General features: G+C 37.8%; 1 long non-coding RNA gene across 1 annotated transcript; it reads left to right on the forward strand.

The window, feature by feature from the left end:
* The first annotated feature begins 418 nt into the window (after positions 1–418).
* On the forward strand, positions 419–18,579 carry LOC125329429. The gene is made up of 4 exons (XR_007205147.1): positions 419–1,210; positions 14,076–14,373; positions 15,270–15,407; positions 18,264–18,579. It is a non-coding gene; the product is annotated as an uncharacterized LOC125329429 (long non-coding RNA).
* The last annotated feature ends 539 nt before the right edge of the window (positions 18,580–19,118 follow it).

The raw sequence follows: 19,118 nt of genomic DNA on the forward strand, positions 1-19,118 counted from the left end.
GAAATTTTAAGTATGTATAGTGTATTTCAATATAAGACAACACAGAATGTACTTTTCCTCTTGATTCCCCTTATTCCTCTATTCCTCTTAAGAAATGACTTCCTTTGCCTACTTTTTCAGAGCACCTTCATTTCCTATCTCTCTTCTGCTTTCCAATCCTTAATAAATATATCAATAATACAATTAATAAATAGAGATTGGGCTATTCCAGTACTACTTTTATACAATTCCTTCCCTAGTAGGAAGAGACATGGATGTCTCTGGTTACACACATGTGTGCTCATGGCTATTTATTTTCCTTGTTAATATTTGTGAGACAGCTCTTCACAATGCCTTGTGAAAAAGCACATAAAACTGTATTATTGGTTATTCTGTTAACGTATTAGTGTAGTCAAATTGTTGAAGGAGGGAACAGATTTTCTTTAAAGAAACCATACTGCTTTGACTGAGCAGCTATTGCTTTTTATCTCAATGGTGGACTATGCTGTCTTCAATAACTTTTCAGTAGTTTCCCAGTAAAATTTTTATGATTATTAAAAAGGAATTATTTATTATAGACTGTGGTTAGCTAGAACTTTTTAAGTATTGTACACATTAAGTCTTTTGATTTGACTGAAGCTATGGCTCTGACAAACTTTCTCCAAGTAGACTTCCTACATCTATCTCGCTTTATTTTTTTTTTTTTTTACAACAGACAGAACATGGGGAAAGAAGAGTTTGGTGTGGGGTAAATATTCAATCATCACTTGATAAAAGCCAGCTTTAGTTATTCTACATTTAGCAAAATGAAATGTATAGGATTCCACCATTTATCACATGATGCTTCATGAAAAAAGTTACAAATTAAAATTTTAAAGTAGCTACTAAATTTTTAACGTGTATTGTTAGCAGAGTTTTGTGGTTTTTTAAACTGTTACTTGCTTTCTTTAAAATCTTACAGAGAACCTTCTGCTTTGAAGAACTATATTTTGAAATATCTGAATTTACTGACTCCTACTTTAGGCTGTATCTGGCTTAAGAATAAAGTGATAGTTGCTCAGACTTTTTCCAGCAGCAGTAATTATAATTATCAATTTCTTTTTTATTATAATTATCAATTGATTTGTTTTCAGGCTTTAAAAGTGGCTATTGGAGTGGTGCTTCCCAGTTGACTATTTTAACCACTGGTTAAACAAGACCCAGTGATTCTGTTGCTCGCTCTACATGGACAGTAAGTTCATTTCCTGGAAGGCTTTTGATGATCTGTCAGCAGATAACACAGCTATTCCTTTTCAGCTTTCACCCAAAAGAAGATGTGGTATCAGTGTAAAGGGCTGTGGTTCTTTTTCATCTTTTCAGTAACTTCTGATGATGTCAGAATCTGTGGGAAAATGATGTACAAATATGACTCGAAAAAAAAGTTTCTAATTTTTAAGAGAAAAATATATCCTGCCAAGGACAAATTTCTTTCATATGGTTTTTCTTCTTTGACTATCTTGTCCAACATCTGACGCCTCTTATATTTTTGAGATTTAGTTTAAGCTAGATTGTCTTGCAGAATTTGTTCGAAACCGCTATGCATTGACTGTTAACCTGGGAATCTCTAGGGATAAATAAGGGAATTCATTATTCATGTGACTGTGCATGAGCTAAATTTTTTCTCTTTGCAGGCCTTGCTCTACTGTCTTGGAAATAATCACTGGTTAAAGCTCCTCAGTACTACACAAAAGTCTGAAATTTTAGCTATAGATCTGAGATGTTGCTAAATTGCATAGCTGTTGAGATGAAGGGTGTTAGTTCAGTTTAGCCTTTCAAGTGTACATGTCAGTGGAGGCTCTGTCTTGGCAGAATAGGAAAACATGTATATTTATCCTTTGGCCAAGGGTTGGCCACAATGCAGCTTATATAGACAGTGACACAGCAGATCTTTCCAATCAGTAAACCACAAACCTTAGTCTTACTCTGTAGGACCACACTTTTCCAGTCTAAAGAGAAAATCATGTAATTCTAACAGTGTTTGTCACACGGCATCTCTACAGCCTACAGTATGACTGAACCAGATGAGTGCATGGGCACTTGTCTTTTGGAGTTCTGACCACTTTTCTTAAAATCCTGTTCTTAACCTTAGCTATAGTAGATGATAGTCAACAAATTTCTACATTTAATTAGTTTGGCTGCATCTTATTCTATACACCTATTAAGCACACACTGTAAAATGTTTCTTGATGCAGTGTAACCTTCTTGTAATTACCTGTTATGACTTGCTGATGTGTCCTTTATCAAAGAAAGAAGAAATTTCTCTTACTTTTTACTTTGCTGTAGAAATACAAATTACTTATGGTCGTAAGCAAAACCAGGGCGAATATAAATCAGTAGTTACATGTTGAGAACTGAATTTTGGTCAGTACTACTACAATGGGCCTCTGATAAACGATTGCCAGTGTTTCTAAATGGCTGCAATTAAAAAAAACCTCACAAACCCTTTGCTCCTCTGCAGGGTGTTTAAAGCATTTTGTGTTAGTAAAGCCTGCTGTTTTGAATGAGTTTCATATTAAGACCAGAAAATATGTGACCTGGCTTTATTAGTTTTGCAGCAAGTCAGACTTTGGGAATGTTACTGCTATCTTCTTTGTGCCTTGGATAACTAATCTGCAGGAAAAAGGCTACCTTGACCTATTTCAGAAGATTTTTATAACTACAGATGTGTTACTGTCTGTAAATAAATACAAGATCTTGTAGGAACACTTTTAGCAGTCTGAGTTTTCACAACTGATGTTTTGACCATTTTTCCGCTTACTATTCAGTGCCGAAACTTCTCTTCCTTGGGGAATTTATTTTCATTGCTGAACCTACCAATCTTTTCTTCACCCCCAGCTCCCTTAAAGAGCTTGACAAACTAAGAAATCTTAAACCTTTTAGCTGCTGAAGTATCTTCTTGGAAATGAAACTTTGAAAAGTATGTTACTGCTTGGATTAAGAAGGGTTGCATTGTTGGTTAGAGGGCTCCCATAAATGCTGTGTGGAAGCATCTCATAGCAAACAATGGATACTGGGAAGGAAATTAACAGTGATCCATTGATTTCTTACTACACTTCTGAACTGTTTGTCTGTTTTCAGCTTCTAAATAGTGAATCAATACACAGTAAAGTCTTGATCTCATAGAATAATCACTGGTATGCAGCAGCACATCTTGTGGTTGGGGCAATAGAGGGGACTTGGGAAAAACTGTATTCCTACTACTTGTTCAGCCACTGAACTACTCTGTGGCATTAGAAAAACCACTTCTTTCACTTTTTTCTGTTCACTTCCTTTATCCTTTTTTTTTTTTTTGGTTAGATTTTGTGGACATTTTTCTAGAGACATTTTATCCTCTGTTCTCTTTTGCCAAGCTCAGCACCAGGCCTGCCTGGAGAGAGTGGTCACATCTACATAGCTCCATCCACTGTGTCCATTACTGTACTCCTGGGGGGGGAGTTTCTAATGACAGAAGTGATCATATCATGCAGTTTGGAGTTGATAGGATATACACGGTTCACCACTCTCTATCTTACCTTGAACTTGCAGTTATTTCTTTCTCTTGCACTCTACTTTATGTGGAAGAGTAAAGTTATTAAGTGCCTTTATAGTTTAAAGTTTCCTCCCTACTTTGAGGCTGGACACAGAGTTCAAATAAGGTTAGATATTTGGGAAGACTGAGCATAAAACGTGTCACTGGGAACATTCCTGTTTTAAATCAACTTTATGTTTACTGTGCCTAAAAGGCAAATGCTGTTGTGCATTATTGGGTACACTGGTGACAATCCAACTGGACAGGTTTGGGGTGAAATAGGGCAGCTTTGTGGTATTCCCCTTCAAGTCAGAGTTGTTGTCAGCGAGCTCTAGCTCTGCCATATGGATTGCAAATACTTCTTTTTTTTTAAAAAAAAGAGCCAACTTAGCTGTGGGGATTCTTTTCATCTGCAGTAGCTGCAGCAGATTATTTCCTACTGGGATCATGATTTGGGAAAATTGTGATATGAAAAGCAGGCTAATAGGTTCTCCTCACTGTAATATTGATTGTACTGCAGAGGAATAGGAGGCAAAAATTATATGCTCTTTTAAATAGTTTCAGTTTAATTCCTTGGCTTGACAGATGTTGCTGAGTAATTTCATGGTGTTTGAAAAACAAAATCTATGGTGAAGAGCACACAAAAGTCAAAAGTTCTCCTTGGGAAAAAAAACCAAAAACAAATAAAAACCAATCCTCCAGCCAACAAACAGAAGAATAGAGGTCAGAAATAGTAACTAGAAAAATATGGTGAGTAAAAGAAAAAGGGAAATGCTATGTATTGTACCCAGAAAACACAAATGTATGTATTTTGGTAGTTAAATGTAGGTGTTTGGGAGGTGGTCTTCAGCAATATATCTTTCTTGCCTCTTACTTCTCTCTTCAGTTTCTTGGAGAAGAGCTTTTAAACCTGTAAGGAGGTTTCATGATAGAATTCTGCCTAGTTCCAATCTCAAATACATATTCTTAATTTTTTCTTTTATTTTGCTCAGTGTCTGCAGTAGTACATAGCTTTGTGCAGGCACAGAAAACCTGCTGATCAAGGGTTCAGTAGTGAGTTTCCTCACGAGTGTTTTCTGGTGTATCTTATCAATGGGTGATTTATTCCCATTCAATGTACTCAATTTTTCTTGGAATGGAAGAGGAAGAAAAATCCCTGTTATATCACTGCCAGCTGTCTACAAAAAGACTTAACTAATTAGTTGACTACTAAGCCCTACAGACATGGCTGGAACATGGCTCGGTTCCCTTGAGCTTGCATTTTAGCACTGGGTTTAACAGCTTTGTTGTGTGTGCTCATATTTCTTCTCTTCTACTGCTGTGAAGTAGCAACCTTGTTAAAAATACAGTTGATGTTACTAGATACCTTAGTGGATAGCAGGAGTTTGTGTAGAACACCACTTAAGAGCCTTCACCTCAAAATATATTGAAGAAGGTCTAACGCTTCACAGAACTGAAAGCTGGAAAAGACTGTGGAAATGTTTGTTCTGAACACCCCTATTAAGCAAGATAGTAAATTTTGCCAAGAAATGTATAATCTTTCTAGTATCTTCGGCTAAAAATATCTTCTTCATCATCTTCTTGATCTGAAAAACACCCCTGCAACAGAAAGGGCATCAGTTCCAGTGCTTAATCACTCTCCAAATTAAAATTGTCCTCAGTTGCTAGTTATCAGATTTTTGGGTGGGTTTTAATTTTTTTTTCTGCTGACACCATGCAACACTACAGGCAAATAGGTTTGGGGTTTTTTTAATTACATGGTGCTTTATTTCTCTGGAGGCTCTTTTGTTCCATAATCATATTGCCTTTTCATTTTGTTAGATTAAATTATTTGAGGCCCTTTATTACCAAATAAAAAATTAATTCTAGATATTTTTTATTTTAATTTTTGAAGTGTTTCCTTCCTGCTATCCTGCTCTCCAAACTACATCTGGTCTTATTAAAATGTGGATGTCATCTGTACACAGTATTCTAGTACTGATACCATATATAGAGATAAATCACTTTCCCACTAAAAATCAACACATCTGCTTTTGTTTGTATATCCAAGAAATTGGATTGCCTGGAGCACATGGAAGGATCATGCTGGTTCCAAACTCCTTTTAATATGAATTGCAACTGCATTACTTGCTTTTGGATATCGTATTTTGTGTACCTTTTTGGACTTGCAGGAATGTGTTTTTTTTCTACAGGTAATTAAGGGATTTTTATCATCTGCCTTCTCAAAAAGATTCAAAACAGAACTTGAAGTTCAAGTCTCTAGAATCGGAATCCTTTAATGACTTCCATAATTACTTCCTTCTCTTTCCTGTTTCCCTGTACCTCTACTCTCAAAGCTGAGGACAGACCTTCTCCATGTTACCAGTTTAAAGCCAGGTAATAATAATATGTGTTAAGTTCCACACCTGCAAGAAGTGACTGGAACTCTAGGAAGGTGAATGACGTACTGCAGTACGTGCAGTTGTTAACTTTAGACATTGCTTCGTTTATAACATTGTCATGTTTATAAAAGCTGAATCGAGGCAACTCTTAGAGTATAAATTGACCAGGACTGTACATACATGGGTAGCAGGACTTGAGGTTGAAGCCAGCAGTAGGAAAGCAGTAACGAAAGGCTCCCAGGGTAGAGGAGTGATATTCTACCCCTTAGGGGAAGATCCTATCAAACATATTCTCACTTTTCAAGATGCTTCCCCCTCACCCTACCTGCTCCATTCCTCTCTTTGCCTTTGGTGCATATTACTTTTCATGGCAATTTAACTCATGAGCAGTATCATTAGCTTGGTTCTTGCTCATATTTTGAGGTGGCCTCAGTTTCCCTGTTTCTTCAATAACACATTTTTACAAACTTCTGTTTGAAAGAAGAAAATGGGCTACACTTTTCCAAACCTGACTGTTGTTCTGTAGGTTTCCATTTGGAAACTTCATCTATGCAATAATTATGCTGCTAAAAAACATGAAAGCAAGTCTGCAGATATCTGTGACTAATTGGAATGTTTGAATATAGAATACTGAAGACTGATTTATTTTTATTCTATTTTTTTTTAATTCCGTTTACTTGTTCCAGAAATTCCATTTTATAAGTTGAAAAAAAGCAGGAATGTCTTTTCAAGCAATGAAGTAGAAAGTGCTGGCTCATAGAGCAGTGCAGAAATATAAGCCTACACTCTTCAGAATTTGATAGAAGCGATGTTTTAGTCAGAATTGTACCTAGATGCTGTATAGCTTCCTTAAAGCAGAACTTTGGATAAGTTTTAAAGCTGCACTTTTTCAAGACTTTTAATTCTTTCGTTATAATCTTTGATACCTTTTACACACAGAATGTAATTATTTTATGTAGATGAAGAGACTACAAAGCAAAATGTGTCAGGAAGCCTTCCTGCTGCAACAGCATTTGCTGCTGCTAACTGCCATAGGGAAGCTGTGGAGGTCTCTCCGTGAGGTACCTGGGTTACTACTGTACATCCTAGCAGCCTTGATAGGTGGTTTTCAGGAAGAACCCTAGTGAGAGACTAGTTCACATTTCTCTAAGCTGAGTGGATATCCATAGAAACAGGGCTTTGCCTAGCTCTTGTAACTACTGGCTCTTAATGAATTATCAGAGGTAAATTGTTTGATATTTGTGGAGTATTTAACTGGTTGGGACAGGAATACTGGAAAATGTAATGCAACGGTAAAACACGACACCACAGCTGTGCAAACAATGCTAAGATGTTCTTCATACCCTCTCCTCACTGATTTGCCCCTCCTCCCCTCATGTGGTCAGAGAACACTGAGTTTGATATACTTGATGTGCAGAAAATAGATACACTCTCATGTGGTTTATTATGGGCATAAGTTATTAATGATTGTTTAAAGAGCACACTGAGACTCATTCTGTTACAACCCCTGGGGCATCAGCAGTAGTTTGAGAGTCCAAGAGGATTCTAAACTATGATAAGCACGACACATACCAGTAGGTGTATCTTCAACAGAGGAATTGCCATGGGGCTATTTTTAGTGTAGCTATCAGATATCTTAGGGTAGAAAATTGTAGAGCTCTCTTCCAAAAGATCCTACAAAGCCAGACAGGATGACCACAAAAATATAAGTAGATTTTTAAGACTGTAGCAACCACGAATATGTTCTCAGAAAGATGCAGGGGAATTTTTGCTAGTTGCACAGGAGAGAGGGTGACATGCCCTTCCTTAAATTGAAGTAAATAATGAATTCTTTAAATTTGTTTCACAGATTGTTTCTTTTTCTCATGCTTCACAGGGTCAAGTCCTAATATCTTCCTAATTTACGCCTGGGTCATGTAATCCCTACCTATTTTAAGCTTTGGCTGTACAGACTGAGCTGGTACATTACTGCCACGTAGAGTTCAGTGCCAGCTACTGAATGCTTTTTATTGAACTTTACAGTTTGTGGTAATCAAGAAATCCTTACACAGGACTGCTGTCACTAATCATGCAAATAAATCAGTGCCACTTTTTCTTATTATTTTATATGCACCTTCCAAACAATAAAGCAGGATTCCATTAGTCATGTGCAGCTAATGCTAAAATAATAACTCATATAGCAGGTATATATGGTAACAGCCACATTTGTTTAGAACACAGAATGCATATGCATATACAAATGCATAGACACATACTCTGTGGAACTACACTGAATTGCATACTACTGAAGAAGTCTATGCTAAAGATTGTAATGAGAGAAGTAACTATGCTGCAAAGCATGACATGTGGCTCCACGTTCTTAATTTTAGTAATATCTAATCTCTCTGTGGCAGTAATGCAGCAGCTCAGTTTCCACAGTCAGGTGTAACTTCTTGTTAAAGTCAGGCCTGATTATATGAGAACAGAAAAAGCCCTGAAGATATTCCTTTGAAATTCCTTCCCAAACTCATGTAAAAGCACACGGGAGAATGCTTGCTGGAGTGAAGAAAAATCGCAGTTTATTTGAGGACAGAACTTAAACAGTCTCTTGCTTCACCAGTACTATGTCATTGGTGGTATTTTCTGGAAATGTGCTGGTGGAGGTTTTCTGAGGTTTTCTATTTATCTTGGATATGGAGGGAAAAAGTTGGGTTTACTTTTGAAGTCATAATTGTGACAACTGAGTGGCTGCAAGACCATAGTAGTCCTCCATAGGAGGTTCAATTGCTTAGCCTTATCATTTTTATGCAACAGTTGATACAAATTTTATTCTAATCCAGGAAATGATTGAACAAAGCTCAGATGTTGCTGAATGTCAGCAAAACGTTACCTGAAAATGTCTGTAGACTGATGTGCCTGCATCCCACTTTAGCGAATGAAGTGTGCAACTATTTCCTGCAGTTTGCAGACGGTGATCCATAAGGGTTCTTGCAGGTTAGATGTTTCATTTTTTACTATTCATAGCATTAAAAGGAGTTCTAGGACTGTAACCGTTTGTTTTATTGTCTATCTGGGCCCTCTCTGAAAATCAACGTTTTGAATGTTGATGATAGCGTGATCTCCCCATTTCCTGTGCAAAATCTTTTACTGTGCTCCACAGCTGGAATTTCTGCTCTTTCCTGTTTCAGGGTGTTCACATACGGTGACTGTTGGTACTCGTAAGCTTGCCTTTCCCTACCCTAAAGATTTTGCTGATAAAATGTTAGCACTTTTCTGTTGCTTTATTTTCTTCCTTGTCCTTTGGCAGCTTTCCACAGCTTTTGGCAGTCCCAGCTCTTTGTCCAAGCTGTCCAGCAGGAGATATTCTCATTCTGGGTACATTTCTCAGAAAGGACAACTTTTGTTGCCTCTCACAGAAGCCTCATAGAAATCCACACAATGTTTCCTTTTAACCAACAACCTACATAAACCTGTAGGTTCTAAAGGAATCTTCCTGCTATCAAACTGTAGCAGAGGTGAAAGTCATCTCTTTCACCTTACCCTCGATCTTTCATTACACACCACGTTAAGCAGTGAATTATCAGTTTAGTGCAATTACACTGGGGACTGAAATTTTTTTTTTTTTTTCCTGCCAGAAGTGCTGTGCCCTAGTCTAGAACTACAGATATTAGATGGCCTGTTGAATGGAAATCTCAGTGCTTGTGGAATTATTACACATATAATAGTGGCTTTTGTACTTAAGCAGTAATAGGATCAGTAGTTGTGTCAGTTTAAATGATAATTAACTAAGGACAGGATTAGTAAGAGTTCACTTGACTTTGGGAGTGGAGTTAGAACCTTGCTCATAATCCCATCTAAATCTTCTGTGGCTTCCCTTTAGCCTGTCCTTGTTTCATTGTGTTCAGCTGATCATTCAGCAGAACTTAAAATTAAACACACAAAATTAGGCACTGATTTAGAGGTTTTATTTTTATTTTTCTTAAGTTAGTAGTGCTTCCTAGTCCCTTGCAACTTTTAGGCTGCCTGCAAGCACAAGTGCATTGCAGTAATAGTAGCAGCTGCTATTTTCTCTTTTCTGAGCAGGCATTCTCTGCCACTCTATTCCTATCCCTCTGCATATTCACTTTCCAAGGGTGCAACACGTGTATCAGACAAAGGGTTATCTTGAGAGGAGAGCTCCTCTACTTCATTGGGCCTTTCCTGACTAGAAATCCAAGTGGCTTTTGAGTGTAAACTTTCTTCAAACACATCAAGCATTGTTTAATGGAATATTCTGAGGGAAGTTCTCTTACCCATGTAATTCAACTTAGGTTTCATGTGATTTGCTCATGTCAGTCTCTTAGATACTAGTAGCTAATATGAATACTAGATTATTTTAAAAATATATCATGTCTTACTCCTAATATATCTATAAGAAGGTAATTCATTCCTGTTAATAACTTGTATCTAGTAAAGTGGTTGCACTACTAAAGTTTTCCCCACACCTTTCCCCAAATCCTAGAAAAAGGATTTTAAAAATTAAGTTGCTTATTTCTTTTTTTTTTCTGATCATAGAAGTGAGAATCTAATTTGACACAGCTGGTAAGTAAACTGTTTCTTAAACTTCCACTACTAGGACTGTAGAGTTTCAACTGATGAGCTTCAAACAAATTTTAGAAGCCTAGAGTATAATAAAATTGGAGTTAAACTCAGGGTTAGAAGCAATAGATTGCAAATGCAAGGTATAGTGGGAGATAACACGGAACAAATGCTTATTTTTTTTTTTACTCTCATGTACATGGATGAACTACTGATTTAAATACATTAATTGAAAGTACATCATGAGCCTATTGTAAAAGAAAATAAGAGCAGCATATTAGTAAAATATTCAGATAATACCAGATATAGAGGAACTGTAAATCTTAGAATGGGCTGAGACATAACAGTCAAAATAGGATCCTTGAATAAGAAATAAACAAAATTGCTTTGCCATAGATCATGCAGCTTAAATGCTGTCATTATTTTATGGAAGAATAGCTAGAAACTAAAAAATACAGGAGGGTAGCAATAATGTCATAACATACACAAGTTTATTCAATGTTCTGGCAAGGAAATACATATGATGCAAGGCTGGGGTTGTAGGTGCAGAAGGTAGTGATCAAAACTGGCCATTGAACTGATATTCAGTACCCAGTTATTATATTTGGAAAATACGGACAGACTAGAAAATATATGCAGAGCTAGCACATCATATAGTACATTAGCAGAGACATGAATAGGGACTGTAGTTTTTTTCAAACCCTCAAAGAACCAAAGTCCCCCTGCAGAGAATTCAAGGTAAATGCCAGCAAATACTTGGTGAACTCAAACATTGGTGAGTGAAGTGAGTAATTAAAAAGTGGCATAATAGAGATTATCAGGTTGTAGTCAGGAAAGGGAAACTCCTCTACTCTGTTGATGGTGAACACTATGGGACTGCAAAGATGAAGGCAGTGGAATATTTTTTCACATACAGAGTAGTTTGGCTGGGGCATGCATAAATGCAGAGTTGAGATCAGATTTGTTTAGGCATGGAATACAGCTAGGTGAATCAATGGTATGTCTTCCCCATTTCTATCATCTATAATCTCACTCCTTCAAAAATATTTCATTATAGGAAAATAGATAGAAATCTCTCCTTTGATATACTTTTTCAAGGTACTCCAGGGGTGGAAAGTCACCATGCTGAGCTGTTGGAGTCCTGGATCAAGCCCTTCCTTTGCTATGCACTGTGTGCAATGGCAGGCCATGACATGGGCTGCAATGGTAATTAGGTTTAATAGCATGTGTATCTTTGCCTTTTTACAATCTATTGCCAGACTGTACTATTTTTAGAGGTGAGCATGTGCCTGTTGAGGCTTGATCTGAGCTCACTAGCTGGGGTCTTGCACGCTACCAACAGCTGACAGAACACAGAATTCAGCTCCAGTCCTGTACCGAATTTCTTACAAGCAGCCCCTGCACACTGTTTATGGATCTGCCTGCACAGAGCTCACTGAGGGGTCCAAGCAAGCATCGGATTGTTCTCTATACCTTTTTTCATTGTGTGAGAAGTGAGATGGCCCATCTCTGAAGCTAGAACAGGCTACTGGCTTACTGATGAAATACTATGTTGCCAGGATCCTTGGAAATACCAGAAAGGAATGATGATGTTTCTATGTATTTTTTTTAATTCTTCCTTTGAATTGTTTTCCCAAATGTTAAGTTTAGATACCAATATCTTGCAGTACAATGCACTGTGTCGGGCTCATCTTTGTCAATGCTTTTCTTTCTCGACTGCAGGAGCAGGCAAGCTAGGCTCCTCCTGGGCAGAGCTTCCTTTGGGGTGATAATGCAGAAATCACCATGGGAGGGAGGGAGAAAGGGAGGGGAGGGCACAGCAGCCTCTATCCCAGTCCTGGTATGCCTGGGATTCCCTGCTGGCTGAAGCTCCCAAAAACGAAGGCTGCCTTGATCCCCTCCTGCTGTTCTGTCCCACATACTGCAAGCGTTTTCTCACAGGCAAGTTTTGTGAATTATGAATAACAGTCCCAATTTTGAGGACTATCAGGTTCTATTGATTAGTCAAAAGTCTTCCTTTATGCTTGTTTCCTGTATGGAGAATGGCATTATTTCAAGATCATGTCAGGACAAACCTGACCATTTCAGACAATTTTTTTCTTATATTTGAGATGCTCCAAAGATGCTCTGTGGCCAGACAGCAATAGAAACGTGCATGAGGGATGCAGTGTTCTGGTTTGAACTGTGATTCCAGCAGTCTTGGAAAAAGTGAGATCTGTGTCGAGCCTTCAGGTATAATTTCAGTGATATTTGGCTAATATAAACCATCTTAAAATTATAGCACTCTCCTCAGTTTCATAGATCATCACCAGGACTTTGAGATATCGATATTGCATCTCCACTTGAACTGATAAGAAAACCCCAAAACTATGTTTCTTGGTAGTCATTTCCTTTACACCTCCCTATGTAATTTCTATGCTTTTACTGTTGCAATCTCTTTTAAAAGATCCTTTTACAATACAATATATTATCAGAAAACTCTTGCAGATGTTAGTTCCTTTGAGAACACTAAATGTATCTTCAATACAGCATAGTTACTGTAAGTCAAACACTAAATGTATCTTCAATACAGCATAGTTACTGTAAGTCACTTGACATGGTTCAACCTCTAAATAACTTGGAACTTTCAGAAAATTGTTTGGGGTAAGGAGCTGTTTTAAGCATAGGTGAAGCAGTTTGTGAAAAAGGAATAGTGATGCCAGTTTTTATCAGCTGGTTCAGGAACTGCTGCCTGATTACCTCTGGGTTTATTAGAAAGGGTGCATCTGTTCTGAGTCTCAGGTAACTTCATGTTACCAAACTTGACAAGTGCTAATGCAACTACTCTGACACAGTGAAAATTGACTTGCCTAAGTAATGGGCAGAAGACAAAATTTAAATGCTATATTGGATTACTTTACACTTAGGGATTTGAAAACCCAGTTTAAATCCTGAGGTGGTCACTCTTTAAATTCAACTTGTTTGAGCAGTGGGCTTGAATTCAGGTTCTGAAGGACTCGGTAGAAAGATGGGAAAGGTTTGAGTCAAGAGTTCTTTCCTTTGTACTGGCTCTTGTAGTAGTACAGTAGTAACTCTGCCCAGAAGCCTTATACATACAGCCTGTGTCTTTGAAAAAGCTTACTGTGTTGTCATGTGCAAAACAGGAAATGTGTAATGGTATTGATGCCATGATGATTTTTTGCCTTTTCTTTTATACCCCTGTTATACCTTTTTACAACTTCTGTATTCTTAGTGCTTTTTGCCTACATTCTTAGACATGTTTGTTCAGCTAGGAGACTAAACATTTTAGAAGCTTCGTAGGTAAGAGTTAGTGTGCCCCAGACCCCAAGGTTCTCTCCAGAATACATTTTGCAAACTAAGATAGAACCATCCAGGGGACGGTTCCCTGGGGAGGGGGGCTCATTCAAGCCTCTCATTGGGGAATCTTTGATAGATATGCTAATTAGTAAGACCAATAATTTTATACCAGATCTTTCGGGGGGGGCATTTTGGCAGGGTGCATTTCGGTGCATTCAACCTGGATGTGTGCACCTAAGGATCCTTAAAATAAATACCAAGGTAAAATCCCTTTTCCCCTTCTAACCGTGTTTGACTCTTGATTTTAACACCAGGAAAGGGCATCAGTACGATCCCCAGAGGAGCTGATCTCTGAGCAAACTCTTCTGACCTTGCGGAAAACACATCCAGCTGAAACTCACAGTGAAATGGAAACATACAAGTTAACCACAGAAGTTAAGAAATATCCTCATCTGCATTGTATTTCTTTAACGTGGAAAGTTTCTACATGAGAAGCTGAGCAATGAATAACACAGCCTGCAAGCTGATGCCACTGTGCAACTCTCTTCATGCTGTTTTTCTCCTTCTTAGAAGCAATATTGGACCCCAGCTTGTTTTCATTTTGCAAGCAAAGTGGTATTTTGGAGTGAATGACATACTTTCAGATTTACATGCTATTAGATATTGTTGCTGTCCCTAAAGAGTAAGAAAAATGTAAATACAAAGGAGAGAGAGACATGATTCAAATTAATCTTAGCAGGTGAAAGCTACATTGTTATTTAAAACTGAGAAGACGTTTGATTGAGAACAGGTATTTTGGTCCAGAAAAGAGAATTTCTGGACCAGACCAGTTCTCTGCTCTATGTAGTTTTGCATGCGTTATGGTAAACTCTTGCTCTGCACAAGTACAATAATAGGATCCAAGCCCAGTTCCTAGCAATATCGGAGGCCATGTTCCTTGAAATACATAGCCAAGGATTTATTTCATATTAAACTAGAATTAGGGGAGGAACATACTATTTGAAACCCAAAAAGCTATATTCTAGTTTTCATAGAAGCTAAAAGCTATAATAATTCTTTTCAAAGTGTCTGGGAATACGTTTAAAATTAGAAACCCTGTAAAAATTGTGGCAGTTTTATATATTCCATCTATAAAGCCTAATACATAGAGATGTATTAAACATTTATGGACAGACTAGTATTAATACTTTCCTTTAAAATTTTGGTTATTTCAGTAGCATGTGTCTTCACCTACTGATTGAAACAATATTACTTTAGCAGTCTTTCTGTTAAATACAAAGCTGAAGTTATTCAGTGCAACATAAACATTTAGCTCTACAGTTTAGTCTGTAAACACTTAAAAGGTTGGAATGTTTATCTAAAATGGCCAGACGTCCAAAACTTGCAAAGCTGATCTGTTTGCAGTGTTAACAAGAAGTAGAAAAGAAAGAACTTTGCTCATTTGAAAATGAAGAGGAAAAAAATCTCACTCTTACTGCCATCAATAATTAGGCTCAATTTTGTTGCAGTTCTGAGTTTTCTTGGTACTGGTCTACCTACCCTGAACTCATTTCAGAAGATAATTGGTTGAGCTTAGGACTGCTGCTGGAATCTCAGTGTAAATACGGGTCCCAGTAAAAGGAGGAGAGGGGATGGAACAGACGCAGGTAATACTGGTTTTGTATTTTTATTTTTCTAAAAGACTCACTGGGATATATCAAACTGAAAAAACCCAGAGGTTGGGATTAAAATTACATGATACTTTAAGGAAATTACTTCTTGTAGAAGAAAGTTGGTTTTTTTTCTTTTTTTAAACATTATTTTGTTTTGTCCAAACCACAGCCTAAATAGTTGCTGTTTGACAAGCTATGAGTACACCAACAGGAAAGAACTCAAAGGAGTTTTATGGTTAAACACTGATTTGCAGACATAGGGGAACTATATGTTTATCTGGCATAATTCTTCTCAATGCATTTAAGAGTAATTACTCTCATAGATATTTCATAGCTCTGCCCATAGATATAATTGCTGTAATAACACAAATGGCCACTTGAATCCTCCAGTGCACTTCTAGTGATTGGATGTCTGATATTACCCCTTGTTTTGATTTGCTAAATACCCTGAGGTGACTCTATTTTGCAAACCTTTTTCATCCTTGCTGTTAGTGTGATGATAGCTGCACAGCAGGGACACTGTCACTTCGATAAAGCTTTGGTAGACAGGAAGAGGACTCCCTCTGTTGGCAAATCTGTGGGTAATCGTGAGATAAATAAGAATTACTGTGTGCATGTATCTTCCTGCTATAGTTGAATTTTGTGAAATCTCAGCAATTTGTTAATGATGTTGTGATTAAACAAACAAACAAAACTAACTAGTTACAATCTGCAGCTGAACTGTAAACTCAGACACTTGCATAATTCTGGTCTATTTACATCTGAGCATCATTGTTAAATCTTTTCTTTTAACACATTTTTGTGTTCCTTGCTGTATAAGCAAATGAAAATTGAAGGAAGCAGGAATGTCAGTGGCTCATCTTTATGGATGTTAAATATTTCTGAGGTGAAGTAGCACAGCTATTTAAAAAAAGAAAAAATGCCTTTCTATATTTCTAGGAGAGGGGTCTGACTCATCATGGAATGTATTAAAATAGTCTGAAGTTCTGAATCTTAAATGTTAGCACTGAGCTGTCATTCCTTTGTGCTTCAAGCCTCCTCAGATAATAGGCTTTGCTGATGGCAGCTGCTTTGTAGAAAACAAAAATTTCTTTTTTTTTTATTGCTTCTAAATATGAAAATGAAAGTCTAGTTCAGGATGCAATGAGGCTTCCTCCCTTAAAACTTCAATCAAAGGAGGTTTGCAGGGTTCAAAATAAGGATAAGGCATACAAAGCAAAAAAACCAAAAGCAAACCAAAAACCATTTGAGGGCAGCTGTAATCACCTAGGACTGACTGAGCTGGCAAGAAAAGGAGAGAGGATTCCTTGGCAAGGGTGGATGACCATCGCAGCTGAGCCCGTGTTTTGCAGAGCTGCAGGGAATGGAGGCTGCTGGGTGCTGGGGAGACCTGTACCACGAGGCCACCCAAGGCTGCACCGCTGTGCACTCCCATACCACCAGGAGACTCTCGCTCCCTGCAATTGGAAGGCAAGCAAAGAAGTATGTGCTGATTCAAAGTCTCAGCTAAGTAGGCAATGCTTCTTGGAAATATGCTTACTGATCCGAATTTCTTTTACACAAATGCTGCCTCATTGCTGTCAATACCAAGAACACAAACCTGACTTTATTCAGTTTCAGTTAAATACTGTGTTGTCCAGCTCAGGATCTGAACCCTAGCCTGTGGTTAGGGTGCTTACCTGCAAGGCTGGGCTGGGACACCTATGAAAGGCAATCTTTCAGTGCTTGCTTTTCTTAATAGTTGCGAAATATTTTGAGCAATCTTGCTTAAAAGGTCATCTGTGCTAAAGATGGCTTGAATGACATGGTTTTCTCTGAATGTGGGAAAGGCTCCTGGTGAATCAGGGCTGAGTCGTGGGAAGATTATGCTACTTCTCTATATGAGACTTAGTTTATTACTTTCCAAGAGTTACGTCTCAAAGAACTGTTTTGCCACAGCAGGACGCAGCTGGAGGCATGGTTTGAGGAGCTAATGATATGCATCATTAGTGAGGTGAAAAAGCCCCTCAGAGTTTGCTGTGCACAGATGACCCCCACAGGCATTAATGATCAGAACCTCTGAAAAGTTAACACTTTTAAATACAGTTTGAACTGTGATTTTTGTAGTCTTGAGAATTTTTTATTCAGCCTTTCAATTTTGACTAATAATTACAAAGAAGTGTTGTACATGTAGGAAATTTATCTTTCTGTAGTTCTCTTGATTTTTATCATTACACTGAGGCTAGATTAATGGTATTTATTTCCAGTGTTAGGGAAGCAAATTTGAAGAATGGACATACTAAAGTCACATACTAGGCCTATAGTGAGCTAAAATTACCCAGATCTTGATGTTTACTGAGTAGTCATATTTTCAGCTCCACGTTCTTTTTGACATACTTAATATATGTATAAGCTATAGGCACTCCTTTCTCCACAGAATTACCACACAAATATGAAACATGGGCATATAGCAGGTGATGGAAAAGAAGAATAGTTCAATATGGTGTATTCTGACATAAGATTTAAAGGTGAGGAGAGCAGAACAGAAGATACAGGAGAGGGTTCAGTTCTAGTAAACAGGAGAGTAAATGTGAAAAGCTGTGGATGCATGACCTGATGGGAGGAGCTAAAAGGTGTCAAAGCCAGAATCAGCACCACCAACAAATAGACTTGGCTGAAACCAGCCCTGCTTTGCAAACCTTGAGAAATTATGCTAATCTATGTCTTCTCAGGGACCCAAACAATTTGGGTCTTACTGGGAGTTAACAGGACCAGCCTGAACTGAGACCAGACAAATCTAAAACTTCTATGGCTGCCACTAGAGAGGAGTTTTACTACAAGCCAACCACTTTACACTACAAATATCTGCAGACCCAGAGCCTGTTGAGCACTCCAGCCTTGCAGTGGCTGCATGGTGGTGATCTCCCCTGGAGCAGGAGTGCCTCCTGAGGCCACTCCTCAAGGTCAAGAGATCCCTTACCATCTGGGCATCTGGTATCTACAGCAAGGTAAATGACATTTTATGTTAAATCTAAAGTATACTGTACACAAGCTAGCTTAATTATTAGAAGTGTGATAAGTAGTGTAGAGTGTTTGACCCCCTTGTTGTCATTGTTTAGTAACTGTTTAATCATCATCATTAAATCACTGTTTAATAAAACCTTTTGGTTAACCCTACAATAATGGCTTCTCTTAATAGCTTGAAAAATTTTTGATACTGCTGAATACCTGAGTTGCTTTGCTCTCTACTTCCTGGAGAAGAAGAAAAAAAAAAAAAAAAAAAAAAAGTAGGTAGGTAGTTACTTGTGTTTACATCATATTAAGTTCCACTCGGAAACTTTGTGGGACTGGAACGTCATTTACAATAATGAAGCAAACAGTTCAGAATGGTATTACAAATTGCCACAGCTGACACATAGGGATAAATGACTCATCCAGAATCCATTCAGATGGAGTTCCCAGTCAACCAACTGAATTGCATTCAGCAGTACTTAAAAATACTAGCAGATATTTATCTATTTCTCCATACTGGGAGCTTAAACTCTGCAGGTGTAGGTGAAGTGTGTGCGTGCCAGGGCCAGCTCAGTCTGTATCTGTGAGTTCCTTTTCCTGTTGGCTAACTCTGTTACTTAGAATTAAATGTTGATTGGGGTTCAGAATTCAATTTTACACAAGATACAACCCAAAGCAGAAAATCTAGACAAATGGTAGAAGATCTGATCTGTA

This window comes from Corvus hawaiiensis, chromosome 8 (assembly GCF_020740725.1).
Source record: "Corvus hawaiiensis isolate bCorHaw1 chromosome 8, bCorHaw1.pri.cur, whole genome shotgun sequence".
In the NCBI taxonomy this organism is placed as follows: domain Eukaryota; kingdom Metazoa; phylum Chordata; class Aves; order Passeriformes; family Corvidae; genus Corvus; species Corvus hawaiiensis.